This window comes from Sitophilus oryzae, unplaced genomic scaffold, assembly GCF_002938485.1.
Source record: "Sitophilus oryzae breed Bouriz unplaced genomic scaffold, Soryzae_2.0 scaffold_1977_pilon_pilon, whole genome shotgun sequence".
NCBI lineage: Eukaryota > Metazoa > Arthropoda > Insecta > Coleoptera > Curculionidae > Sitophilus > Sitophilus oryzae.
In genome coordinates, this window is record NW_022146698.1 from 361,987 (window position 1) to 375,560 (window position 13,574).

Below are 13,574 nucleotides of genomic sequence, written 5' to 3' on the forward strand. Positions count from 1 at the left end.
AAATGAAGCCTTAAAATTTATACTGCAATTTCACAAAATTGAAAATATTTCAAAAACGGTAAGGTTTAAGTGTAATAAACCTTAATCAAATTTACCTTTATTTTAAGCGTAAAAACTAAAAATGTAATAATATATAGGGTGTTCCATTTAAAAAAATACAACTTTGATTTTTTTTATTTATTTGGGACACTCTGTATTTTGTAAAAATATTTTTAAATTGTAGCTCTAATAGTCCTTCAACGAATACAAAACTTACAATTTGTAAAAATCTAGTCGTTTAGCTACAATACTTCGTGTCGTATGTGGTGAACAACCCTGTATATCGATTGTCGATTTAATTTTTTCGCTTGCGAATTTCCAAATTATTTGAGTTTTATTAGCAATATTATATGTGTTTAAGTGATCACTAATATCCTATATATTGTGCGAATTACCCAGAGGTATCTATTAGACACTATAATTAGTGTTTTTCAACGCAATTAGTTAATTTTTATTTGAAGACCAACATGGGAGCAAAGCCTATATTTCGCTCAAGAAAAATGTATTGATAGATCTATGGAGGAAATAACAAAGATGAGTCCAGAATTTAGCCAAAATGCATAATTTTCCAAAAATACTGAAAAGTAAGTATATATTTTAAAACGTCTGTTTAGTATTGCAATAAAACTGATAAAATTTTCTTCTCCCGGTGATGGGAGAAACAAAAATGACAAAAAGGCGTCAGGCCTCACGCCTTTTTGTCATTTTTCGACAAGATAATTCTACTACGAAAATACAATATTCTTTGCCTGAGGCTAGCCAGCTTAGCGTTTAAAAATGCTATTGTTATAAATATGATTATATAAACAAAATTGATTTATTTTTGGGAAGATAATGACGGACCGCTGTCGGTCGCGCCACACTGTGGTCAATTTTGTCAAATTAGCCGGAAAAAAATATTAGTGAAAATTACTTAACTTTGATTAATAACTATATCCGATTTTATATGTTAGGTATCATAAAATTACATTAATATAATTAATAAGAACAGGTCGTATACAGGGTGTATAATAATTAAAAACTTGGAAAAGTTTCGTTATTTTTTATTTTAAATAGATTTTGGTCGCGATCATTTGCATATGTTAGATATTTAAAAATTATCATATTCTAAGAATAATACTATGAATCTTACAGATTTTGCTAACAGTTCCTTTTAAAAAGTCAACAACCTCCATGCGTTTAATCTGGGCAATACGTCCTAAAAAATGGCCTGGACTTAACAGACGGACTAGGACGGTAAATTTGTAGGTTTGGTAAAGTTGTCTAATGGTTTAACTATCAACTTAACTTTATTTAAAACTGAAACCTCATAAGACTTGTTTCTGCTAGTCCATTAAAAAATGTATATTCTAATAATTTAAAAAAAAATCTAACCATATCAAAATTATTTACTCATATTTAATACTCAACAGAAGAACATTAATGTCAAAAAACTTACCAACAATTGCTCTTTCCATTTTAGATAGTATTAATGACATATAACTTTTTGCACGGAATACCCAAATTAAAAACTTTATTCGTGTGCAAATAACAAGATTATTTAGTTTAGTTTATCAACTATACTACATTTTCAATCAAAATAACAGTAAATTCGCAACGACCTTTGACATATTTGTTAATGAAATGTTCTTAGCAACTATTTCAAAGCCTACTTATGGAGTTTTTGACGCCGCTTAGCCTCATCAGATTTTTTAATATTTTCCTGTTAATTATTAAAAATTGACCACAGTGCGCCAGTGTGATGAGACACTTCAGCACGCTCGTTTCAATGCTGTCTGTGTTTATTAAAGTTTCCTGACGTATTATTTGTGATTTATAGTTGATTAAATGTGTTGAGTTGTAGTGTATCGGAAAGGTTCTGTGTTTTTATTATTTAATTGCTAAAACTATATTAAAAACACATTTGTGGATTTTATTTGTAGATCGACATTTACTGTTTATAAACTTCCGAGTCAGAGATTAACTTTCTTTGAGGATCAGCTATATTTTAATTGAGGAGTAAAAAAATTAATAATTTTTTGTATTTATTAGATCAAAAATATTACAAGAATGTTTAAAAATGTAACACAGTGCCTTTTGTAATTATGTTGTTTTGTGATGATAGTAATATATGGTTGATATAAAACTGAAACATATCTATTCCTGCTCTATGAATGACTCTCTGTGATGCCGTTACCCAGGATTTAACTAATTCAGGTGAGCAGTTAAGCCCTAGTATATTTTGCTTGTCTGCTATACTTGATGTGATTCAAAATAACTGTCTTAGACTCATTTCAGGAGCATTCCGTACTAGTCCTATTACTAGTTACACAGCTTATTGGGTATAATGCTTCTTAAACACTATCGGCTCAATTTGCTATTTCCATACGCTATGTCACTTAAATTCAAACCATTTATTCCAACGTATAGTTCCTTTTTTCGACCACTTGTTTCTCCAAACATTTACTTGATTCTAGATCCGATAGTCCAGGGCAATTTTTTTCCAATTTTTGCAAAGATCACAACATCACTATTCCTGAATGCATGTCACTTCAAAATGTCACCACTCCTCCCTGGGAATTAATTACCCCATCAATGAATAATACACTCATTAAACTAGACAAAAAAAGCACCCCTCCATCTTTAATAAAACGGTATAATTTACGGTATTATTCAAGATCTATCTCCAGATAATATAATATACACGGACGGTTCCAAATTCTCCCAGGCAGCAGGATGCGCCGTATTACATAACAATATGTCTTATAAATATCGCTTACTTCCTACCACCAGCACCCTTTCTGCTGAACTTTTTGCTATTAAGGAATCACTACGAATAATCTCCAACCTGCCTCCTTCCAAATGGGTGATATGTTCAAATTCACTAAATGCATTACAATGCCTAAACGAATTATCACCAAAACATCCTCTAGCCGTTAAATCGCTTGACTTGCATCACTCTTCCATATCTAAAGGCTCAACTGTGGATCCAGTATGGATTCCTAGCCATGTGGGTATAAGAGGTAATGAAGATACTGATAAGATTACTAAGACTGCGGCAAATGATGGAGATTTTATACACTTGCATTTTCTATCTCTGAACTTAAATTTCTACATATGTCCACAATAAAAAGTGGTATCCAGGCAGAGTGGGAAGTAACAGGAGATTCAAATAAGCTATATGAATGTAAACCCCAATTCTTGCAAGTTTCTGTAGCTGGGTCACTGTCCAGAAGTGAGAAAATCATTAAGAATCGGCTCAGGTTGGGTCACTGCCATTTCAACCATTTTTTCCTTTTAAAAGGCGACCCCCCGCCTAACTGCTCTCATTGTGGCAACCAATTAACAGTGTACCACCTCCTAATAGAATGTCCCCCCTTCAATAACTTAAGACAATCATTTGGTCTGAATGGCTTCCGTTCTTGATGCTAGTAACCTACATCCTTTGTTCTAATTTATTAGGGCATCGGGTTTGGGTTCATTAATATAGTTTAATTTAACTATAATTGGATCAATGCCGCTAAATGGCTCAGCAGCTGATGCGGCTTATATAAAATCCTTCTTCTTCTTCTAAAATCCTTCTTTCTTCTAGATTTTTCTCGCGACTACGTTCGCGTTACACCTGGAATCTTTCATGCATTGATTTAAATGATTGTTTGGTTCTTTATAGACAGAGTTAGTGAGCCTTACAAACAGGGGCGCATATACGCGCCCCCTGTTTGTAAGGCTCACTAACTCTGTCTAAAAGACTACATTGCGTATGCTAATTTATCACAATATAATGACGTAAAAAATTCACACGACGGGACGTTGGACCTGGTATTGGCAAATTTTTCTTGCGATATAGAAACAACTAACATCCCCCTAGTACCTGAAGATGCATTCCATCCCGCGTTAGATATTAACATTGCCTTACAGTTTGAATCTAGTAGTATTCTTCCGTGCAAATTACCTGTAAAGCGATCCAATTTTTATAAAGCCAATTATACACTTTTATATGAAATGCTACTGGGGGTCGATTGGAGCTTCTTGTATACGCTCGATAACGTAAATACAGCTGTGTCTGCATTATATGACAAGCTTTACGAATTGTTTGATGTCTGCATTCCTCTTTATAAGGTTAACAAAAGTAATGGTAAGTACCCTTCATGGTACACTTATGATATAATTCGTGACATAAAAGAGAAATCCCGTTTACATAAAAAATGGAAATCGACAAGATCGCTGGCGGTCTATGACGAATACAAGAGAAAAAGATCACTAATTAAAGGTAAAATTAGGATTTCCTATAGAACTTTTATAGATAAATCGGAACAGTCTCTAACGGGAAATCCTAAAAATTTTTGGAAATTCTTTCATCAGAAATCTAGAAAGTCTCGTGTACCGGGATCTATGACCTACAGTGGTGTGGAACTTAGGTCTACCAATGAAATAGTGCGGTCTTTTGCGCGATGTTTTGAGAGCGCGTTCACTCAGTCCCGTAAGATTGATAAAGATACATTTATAGAAGAACACTCATCGAACAACATTGCAGTAAATAGCCTTAGTGAAACAGAAATCCTTGGTGCGCTAAGATCTCAAAAGAACAAATTGTTAGCTGGACACGATCAGATTCCATCATTTTTATTACGCGATTGCGCAGGAGCACTAGCGACTCCTCTTGCTTATATATTTAATTTGTCGCTTAAAACAAAGACATTTCCTAACGCTTAGAAGCTAGCTCGAGTGTCGCCTATTCATAAAAAAGGTAGTACCAGTGAAATAGAGAATTATAGACCAGTGGCTATATCCTCAAGTTTAGCCAGAACATTTGAGTCGTGCCTGCATGCTAATTTGTTCTCTCAGATAAAAAATTTAATAAATCCGCAACAACATGGCTTCTTTGCACGACGGTCAACTGTCACTAATTTGGCCTGTCTCATGGAGGATGCTTACGAAACAATAAAGCAGGGCGAGCAGTTGGACTGTATATACACGGACTTTTCTAAAGCGTTTGACTTTAGTATTGTAGCTTGCAAAATGTCTCGCTTGGGATTTTCGAATGACCTGGTTTTCTTTTTCATTTCATATCTAACAAATCGGCGCCATTATGTAGAGTATAGCGGATACAGGTCCGATGAATTCACTGCATCCAGTGATGCGCCACAAGGTTCTAACTTGGCCCCTTTGATCTTTTCAATCTTCATTAACGACATCTGCGATTCTCTGGAAAGTTCCATACTACTATTTGCAGACGATTTAAAAGTTTATAGGTCCATACGTACAATAAATGATTGTAAAGCCCTCCAGATGGATTTAGATCGTTTATCTGATTGGTGTAAGGTAAACCGATTACCGCTAAATATTCTAAATAATAACAAATGCAAAAAAATAACTATATCGCACAAAAGAAATGAATTACATTTGATTACGTACTAGACGGTGATGTATTGGAGGACTGTAAATCGGTTATGGATCTTGGTGTATTAATAGATAAAAAGTTGTCTTTTAACCCACACATTGATATGATCGTGCAATCGGCACTGAGACTGTGAGGGTTTATCAGTCGAACAACATTGCATTTTAAGCAGCCCTCAAGCCTTCTCACCCTGTACAATTCTATGGTCAAAGCCAGGCTGCAATATGCCAGTGTCATCTGGTCTCCATTTTACGCTATTCACATTGACCGTTTGGAGAAAGTACAGCGTAGGTTCTTGAAATTATCACATTTTAAAACTTACAGACAGTACCCCCCGCATGGGTTTGATCAGCTGGATATGTTGAACAGTTATAATATATTACCTCTTGAGAGGTGCAGAATACAAAATAACTTATGTTTTATCTTTAAACTGTACAACAACTTGATAGAGGGTACTCAGTTGTTAAACAAAGTAAACTTTGCGGTACCGCTTGCAAATACTCGACAGTGTCGTGAATTTTATCAGCCGTTGGCCACATCAAATCTGCAGCAGAAAGCGCCCATATACCGTTCTTGCTTTCTGTGGAACAACTTAGCAAATTATAACAATATTACTATAGACCTGCATAATTGTTCGTTAGGCTCACTTAAAAGAGCGCTGAGGGTTGGAAATCTTGAGGTTCATCGGTAGGGATTTTTTTTTAGTTGGCTAATATAGGTTTATTTGATTTACTCTGTTGCGTAATAAGTTTATTTAGTTTAATTTAATTGGTACTTTGTGTTGTAGTACCTTTGGATAAGTTCAAGTTAGCTTTTTATAGTGTACAGAGAAGTTTCCAGGAGTCACCACTTGGAGGTGCGAGTAGGAATTGACAGGAGAGGCTATTTGTGACGCATACACTGCCCATTTGACCCCCTGTTATGACCCCCTATTATTATTATTATTATTATTATATACGGGAGGGGTAATGGGGGTAATTACCCTTCCTAGAAAGAAATTGACGAATAAGGTAAAATGTGTTATAAAATAAAATCTCAAAAAGAAAGTCTCTAAATCAATCAAAGTATATTTCTTTCCACAGACACAATACCTTCTAGAGAAAATATAATTTAAAGTTAGTACTTCATTTAAATATTGCCACTACCCCTCCCAGACTCAACCTCTAGATGCGCCACTGCTTACAAATGCAATACTTAAACTATGTTTTTAAAAGTTTTAAAGCTACTCGTATTTCAAGTTAGCAATTGTGGAAATACGAATAATCAAAGAAGTTCAATTTTGGCCCCAAAATGATTTTGAAATCTTGCTTTTTAACACTTTCTTTCAAATTTTTCTAACTATTTCCATTGACTTAAACTAATTATGTATGGCTGGATAGAGGGTGGATGTGGTTTAATGAAGTAATAAAAACTCGAAATATTGCAAAATCTGAAAAAAGAAAATCTCTCGAAAATTCATAAATGACTATTTACCCTCTACATATAGATAGAACCCTACCTATGGTCCCATATAAACTGTATTACTAAAATAAATAGCTTTGACATATTATAAAGTTTTCGATTGAATATTTGAAGTATCCAATTTTTGCTTTTCTTGATATACACGCCTGATGTCATTAAATAAACCCTTGTATAAAATGTTATACTTCTAGATGTTAGGGTAATGCATTTTCGGACAGCAAACTTTCGTTCCCTATTCTACTCCCTAAGGGTATGTTGTAGTAATAAGTTGTAATAATTTCATAAATTCCTTTTTTTCAGTAATCCTTTGTGCAAATTTTTATGTGTATAATCCAGAGGTCACGAAGGTTTATATAAATTTTTACTAACTTTACCCATTTGGTTGATGAATTTCAAAAATCTTTCTGTAGAATTTCATTCTTCTAGACTAGATAGTAAGGAATTTTCATACAATAAATTGTTCGACATAATTTTACACTCTAAGAGGATGAATTTCCCAAAATCGCTTTGCGTAGCTAATTCACTAATCACTAAAGTCATTTAAACGAACCTTTGGCGGTATTAACTGACCCCTAAAATATCTAAAAACTTGATATATAAGCTTATTTCGGGTTTCTCTTATTACCGATTCTGAACCGTCCTAGAACTGTGATGCGTATGCGTAGAAGGAAATATGAAGACATTATTTCATTTGCGCATGCGCTGCAGAGTTCTAGGACGGTTCAGAATCGGTAATAACAAGAACCCGAACAAAGCTATAATCTAACTGACACACCACTGACAATGACAAATAATTTATTTCTGGAGGTATTATGTGTAGGTGTTTTTCAGGTATGTTTTAGTATTTAGTCGTTTTACACAAAGAAATAGCCATTAAACGATATAAAAATACTTCATAACACATCTAGACATATATACCTTTCATTTAAAAAAAGAAATATCAAGATGGGTGAAGCGGTTTCGGTAGGATGGATGTAACAAAGAAACCCTTTGAGCTTTTATATATGTATGGATGGATTAATATGCTGAAATAATATGAAAAAAGCGGATATTCCATTTTTTACTGTTTTTTTACTGCAACATTTGTATCTCAAATGTTTGTTTTATTTCCTTGTACCATTTATTTATTATTATATTTATTTAAAATTATCATTTCATTGTAACATATTTGGAAATATTATTTTTTTATCTCTTAATAAATAATTTAATTCTTATATTAGTCTTTTTTTAACCAACGACATTGCTAACATAAACATCAGTGGCAAAATATGTCTTTTTGAGGACGACACTAGCTTCACTTGGAGCAACAAGGACATCACGGCACTTCATAGGATTATATCAAATGACTTAAATCACCATTAAATCTTGGTGAGATTCGAACCTCCTGAGTCTCAACATTTCTAAAACTTTGTCGTATAAAAACTCGTTGCAGCCTTTTGTATTTAACAACACCACCATTGACGTCGTAAAATTTGTAAAATTCTTAGGGCTTGTTGTGGACAATTCTCTGAAATGGGACATACATATCGAAGCTTTGTCGAAAAAATTGAGCTCTGCCTGTTTTGCATTAAGGTCTGTTTCTAAGGAGCTTAACTTGTCAGTGGCTAGAACTGTTTATTATGCACTTTTTGAGTCGCACCTCAGATATGCCCTTCCATTCTGGGGTACGTGTTGTGCGACTCACTTTGACCGCATTTTCAAGCTCCAGAAGAGAGCTGTTCGATATTCACTGGGACTAAACAGCAGAACTCATTGCCGGGACTTTTTTAAAGAACTAAAAATATTGACTCTTCCTTATTTATATTTGAATCCGTTTGCCTAATACGTAAACATGTATCAGCTTCTCAAGAAAGGCCATCTCACACTTATCCACTCAGGAACGCGGAGCAACCCTTTATCTACCTACCCCACGCTTAGAGTTAATTAAAAGTTCAATATTATACAACTCGAAAAAAAATGCACAATCACCTGCCATTTGAAATCAAATCCATAACATCATTTTTTTCATTTCGCAAAGCATTGAACTCTTATTTACTAGACAAGGCTTTCTACGCCGTAAAAGAATATTATTTTGAAAATCGAATTTGATCTTGTAAACACTGGTCTAATGTTTGCTATTGCTATATTTACTAATGACATCGAAATAAATTTATTTAGAGGTCATTGATATTTTACTAAACACTAACTAAATATTTTTGAATATTATTTTTATTTTTTTGTTCTTTGACATTGTAAACATTTATAAATGTTTATTTTAAACAATAAGACTGACAATATTATTTGTATAATGTTTTGTATTATCTTTTGTTTGTTTGTTTGTGTACCTTGTTTTTTTACTTTGTTTGTTAGTTTACCTTTGTCTACAAATTGAAAAAAAATTTGACATAAAGGCATTTATTGATAGTCTTTTATTTGGTAATTATAATATATATATATATATATATATATATATATATATATATATATATATATATATATATATATATATATATATATATATATATATATATATATATATATATATATATATATATATATATATATATATACCTTTTCCAAAAGCTCAACGAGAAGTAAAGATTAAAAAGAGGAAGCGCGAAAGTAAGTCAAAAATATACACCGATACACCAGAACTAATTGCTAAACAATCAATTGAAAAAGAACGAGAAAATAAAAAGAAGGTCAAGGCTAATAAGACAGTGAAACGAAATGTGGTTTCGAAAGAAAAAAAGTTGGCTAAGGAATCATTTGGAATCAAGGAAGTTGGCTAGTGAGTCGTTTATGTCTTTAAAAGATATGGATCCCAGTGAGAATATTTCTGTCAATGACTTTCTACTCGTCAAATTTTAAAAATCGAAGGATGACGTTTGTTTTTACATAGGACAAGTCCTCGAAATTGATAATGACTCCTATCCGATTATTGATGACATATCACTGGTGCAAGTTAATGATATTGAGGCTAGGCTTGCAAAACCACAAATAGCTGGAACTGCATGAACCCAATCCCTGTTCCGATTCAATTATAATTTTCAAGGAGTGGATGCGTTAAAGCCTATATTGTTATTCACAACACTTTTGTCTTGTATTCCAAAAACCTTTCATTTAGTTAAATTTAGGTTATTTATTCGTTATACTTTTTGCACTTAATAATGTGCTAATAAACTTAACTTTTGTACTACTTTTATACCTAGGCCGAATCCTCCTCCCTTGGTGCTGGCCGAATCTGCCTCCGGTGGTGGAGGGTTCGGCCAAATTGTGGATTTTTTTTGTTATTGCCCAAAATCCTGGAAATAATTTTGTGTCACTAAAACCCATGGTTTCACCCACCAACGTCTTTGGGCTCGACCAGTTGTAGATATAATGGAAATTAAATTAATCCCTCACCGAACTGGATGAAAATGTGTAAATAAAGATGATCATCTTGGATGATTTCACTCTGGATGATTCACTACGGATATCGAAAGTGATACAGTGTAAATCCAGCTTTAGTATATCATTTGATGAAACCAGTGGCGTGCACCGAGCGCTTAAACTTATTAAATTTAATACGCTGGTCAAAATCATCGTTTATGAACAAAATAATTAGCTAATTATATTTTTAAAATAATAATAAATTATAGAATGTTTAATGTATAAGAAAAACATTTCTGTCAGTGGCATACAACAAGTATTTAAAAAAGATAAATGAACTCCAATTAGAACTTAAATGGTCGCCATCTTGATCAGTTACTTTGGGGTTAACGTCTGTGTGGTTGTGTTGCTCAGTGAGACTTTAGTTTCATTTCAATATTTTAAATAATATTCCTATCGCACTGTAGTTCTAATCTAATGTGTCAAATAAAATTACGCTGTGGGTGACATGGATTTCAAAACAGCCTTTGAAAACAGAGACGGATTGCTGAATGAATGGGATCAGGTGTTTGGAAAAATTATTTCCTCCTTAAAGTAAGCATGAAGCAATCGCATTTTTATTATTCAGCTAGGAAAATTTTGGTAATTTCAAGAAGAAAGTTCAATAAACAAATGTTCTAAACCTCTTAACATTTCAGCTATATAGGATTGAGGGTTGGAACCTTTGGTGTTTCAACAGCTAAAAAACAAACAGCAAAAATACTAATTCACCAGATTACACCAAAACAATTTACTTTTGCACTGGACGCCCGTTTCGCTAACCATGTTAGGAACATCAGCAGATGGTTAAAACTAAACTTTGAAAAAACAAAAAACTTTGAGCTTTAATCATCTGCTGATTAATGGGTTAGAGAAATGCGCGTCCAGTGCAAAAGTAAGTGTTTTGGTGAATTAGTGTTTTATTTTGCTGGTGATTTTCTTAAAATTTTAACACCCTGTAGAGAAACTGCATGTGAGGACAGAACTATAATAAAGTAATCGCTTTTTAGTTCTATTAAGTGTCCTCTGTTGACTAGCTTATGAGCTATTTCAGATTAAAAACTTATTAAATTTAATTTGTCAAACAAAAAAATTAGATGTGAACATTTTCTTTTACAGATGGTCCCAATGCAGTGTTATATTGGGCGTTACATGGCTACCTTGTGCCAACCAACAAGGTAGTAAACAAAGATATGGTGACAAGCAAAAAAAGCACCACAAATTTTTCTATAAGAGACGCTCAGGAATCAGTTCCCTCTCTTGCTAAAAATCAGAAGGAAATTGAGGAGAGAATTAGTCATCTAAATAAAACAAACAATGCAGTACAACCTGCTATATACTGCATTGGAAATGATATATTTTCCATCGAAGCTATATCTATAATATTCGATGGCATAAGATTTAATTTCATCAATCTTCTAAGAGAATTAGTTATTTGCTTTAAAATTATGTACCTATTTGATCTTCAATTTTCTGCTGAATCTCAATTAATTTATACTTTTATTGAAATATTTTTTTCTAAATTAAAGTAAGCCAATATTAATGCTGAAATTCAGATATTGAGCAAATATTTAGCAGAGCAGTCAAAACAATAAAAAATGTTAGATATCAAAAACTGTTTTTAATAGTTACTATAACCGTTTAAAGTTAGCCTGCATGTCTAGTAACCGGAAAGATACATTAACATATATAAATGAAGTGCTTTTGAATTATATTAAAAATAAAGTAGAATACATACAGCCGAAAGCATTTATCGCATCAATGCAATTATTAGCAATATATTAGGATATTATTACAATAATTTCGGAAGATATATTTCGGCCTTTAACGTTTTTAATCAATTTTAAATTCAATTATATATCATTTAGATTGTCCATTTTAGCAAACAAAAGATTGGCTGTTACGTTGAGATATTTAGCATCAGGCGACTCATATCAAAGCTTAAGTTTTCTTTTTAAAATTTCTTCGCAAATAATATCGGTACTAGTGCCAGAAGTATACCATGCACTCGTCATTGCTTTATTCGAGGATTGAAAGGTATATTTAATATAGTATATTTATTATTTTTTAATATTACGGTTTACGGGTTTCAAACAGCAAAATAAAATAAAAGAAGAAAAAAAAAAGAAAGTTGGTTACATGGAACTTTTTTTTCCTAATTGCATTCATACAGCCAAAATAAAATAAGAATTAATTGAACAGAGTCGTTGAATTGTATACGGCAGTGGCGGCTCGTGGCAAAAATAAGTAGGGAAGCAATAATAGAAAAAAATACCCCCCCCCTGCCACTTTCGTTAAAAAAATCCTAAAACGTTATGCATCTAAGAGGACAAAAAAACTTTTCAAACATTTTAATGGGGACCAAACAGCACAAAATTTGAATGATTTTAAAAAAGAAATGACTCGGATCTGGTGTTTCAAAAAATGTATACTAATCACGCGTCTAATCCTATTTTTTGTTCTTAGTGTGATGCACTATTTTCTGCTGCCTACAGTAATAAAATAATCCAGAATACAAAGGTATTTTGTAATTTAAAAAATGTACTTACCAAAACAAACTTTCTATTTCTTATATAACAGGTCGATTCTTCGGGATTTTAAACTTGCAAACCGGTCGATTATATCTTCATAGTAGGGTTTAATTAATTTGAGTAAGTCTTTTAAAAGTTCTTTTTCAATTGAAATTGTGGCCAAGTTATTAAGTCTTTCTTCAGTGATTGTATGTCGCAAATAGGTTTTAATTCTATTTAAAAACTTCATTCAACGGAAACGCTGGTGGAGGGAATAGTCACTATTAAACAAAATAATTTGTATGACTCTTTAAAAACTTCGCTATTACTATACCGAAAAACAGTAAAAACACGAAAGACAAAGGTTAGGTTTTGTTACGTCCGAAAAAGCACATAGGAACCAAGTTTTGCCGATGCTTCCAGCCCGTAATACACTAGACAAAATTTCAGGCAAATTACACAGGTGAGACATGTTTGGTTGCCTATCTTTGGGCTTTATTTATTGTCGAACGGAATCATATTGCGTCATTGTAAAATTTGCTGTCGTTTGATCGTGGCGCGTGGCGTCTCGTTCGGCACGCGTTCGGCTAGAAACTTATGAAAACTAAATCGGCGTGTTCAGTTTTGGCTAAGTACGTTTAGGTTAAAGTGATATGATAACTCGGATTCCCCAAAAATTAAGCGATGGAAGAGTAAAATGTAAAAATTGGTATATTTTACATTTTATTTTTATTAAAAATAATTGTATTACTTTTATCCGAATTATTTTAGAGGAAACAATGCTTCCCTTGCTTCCG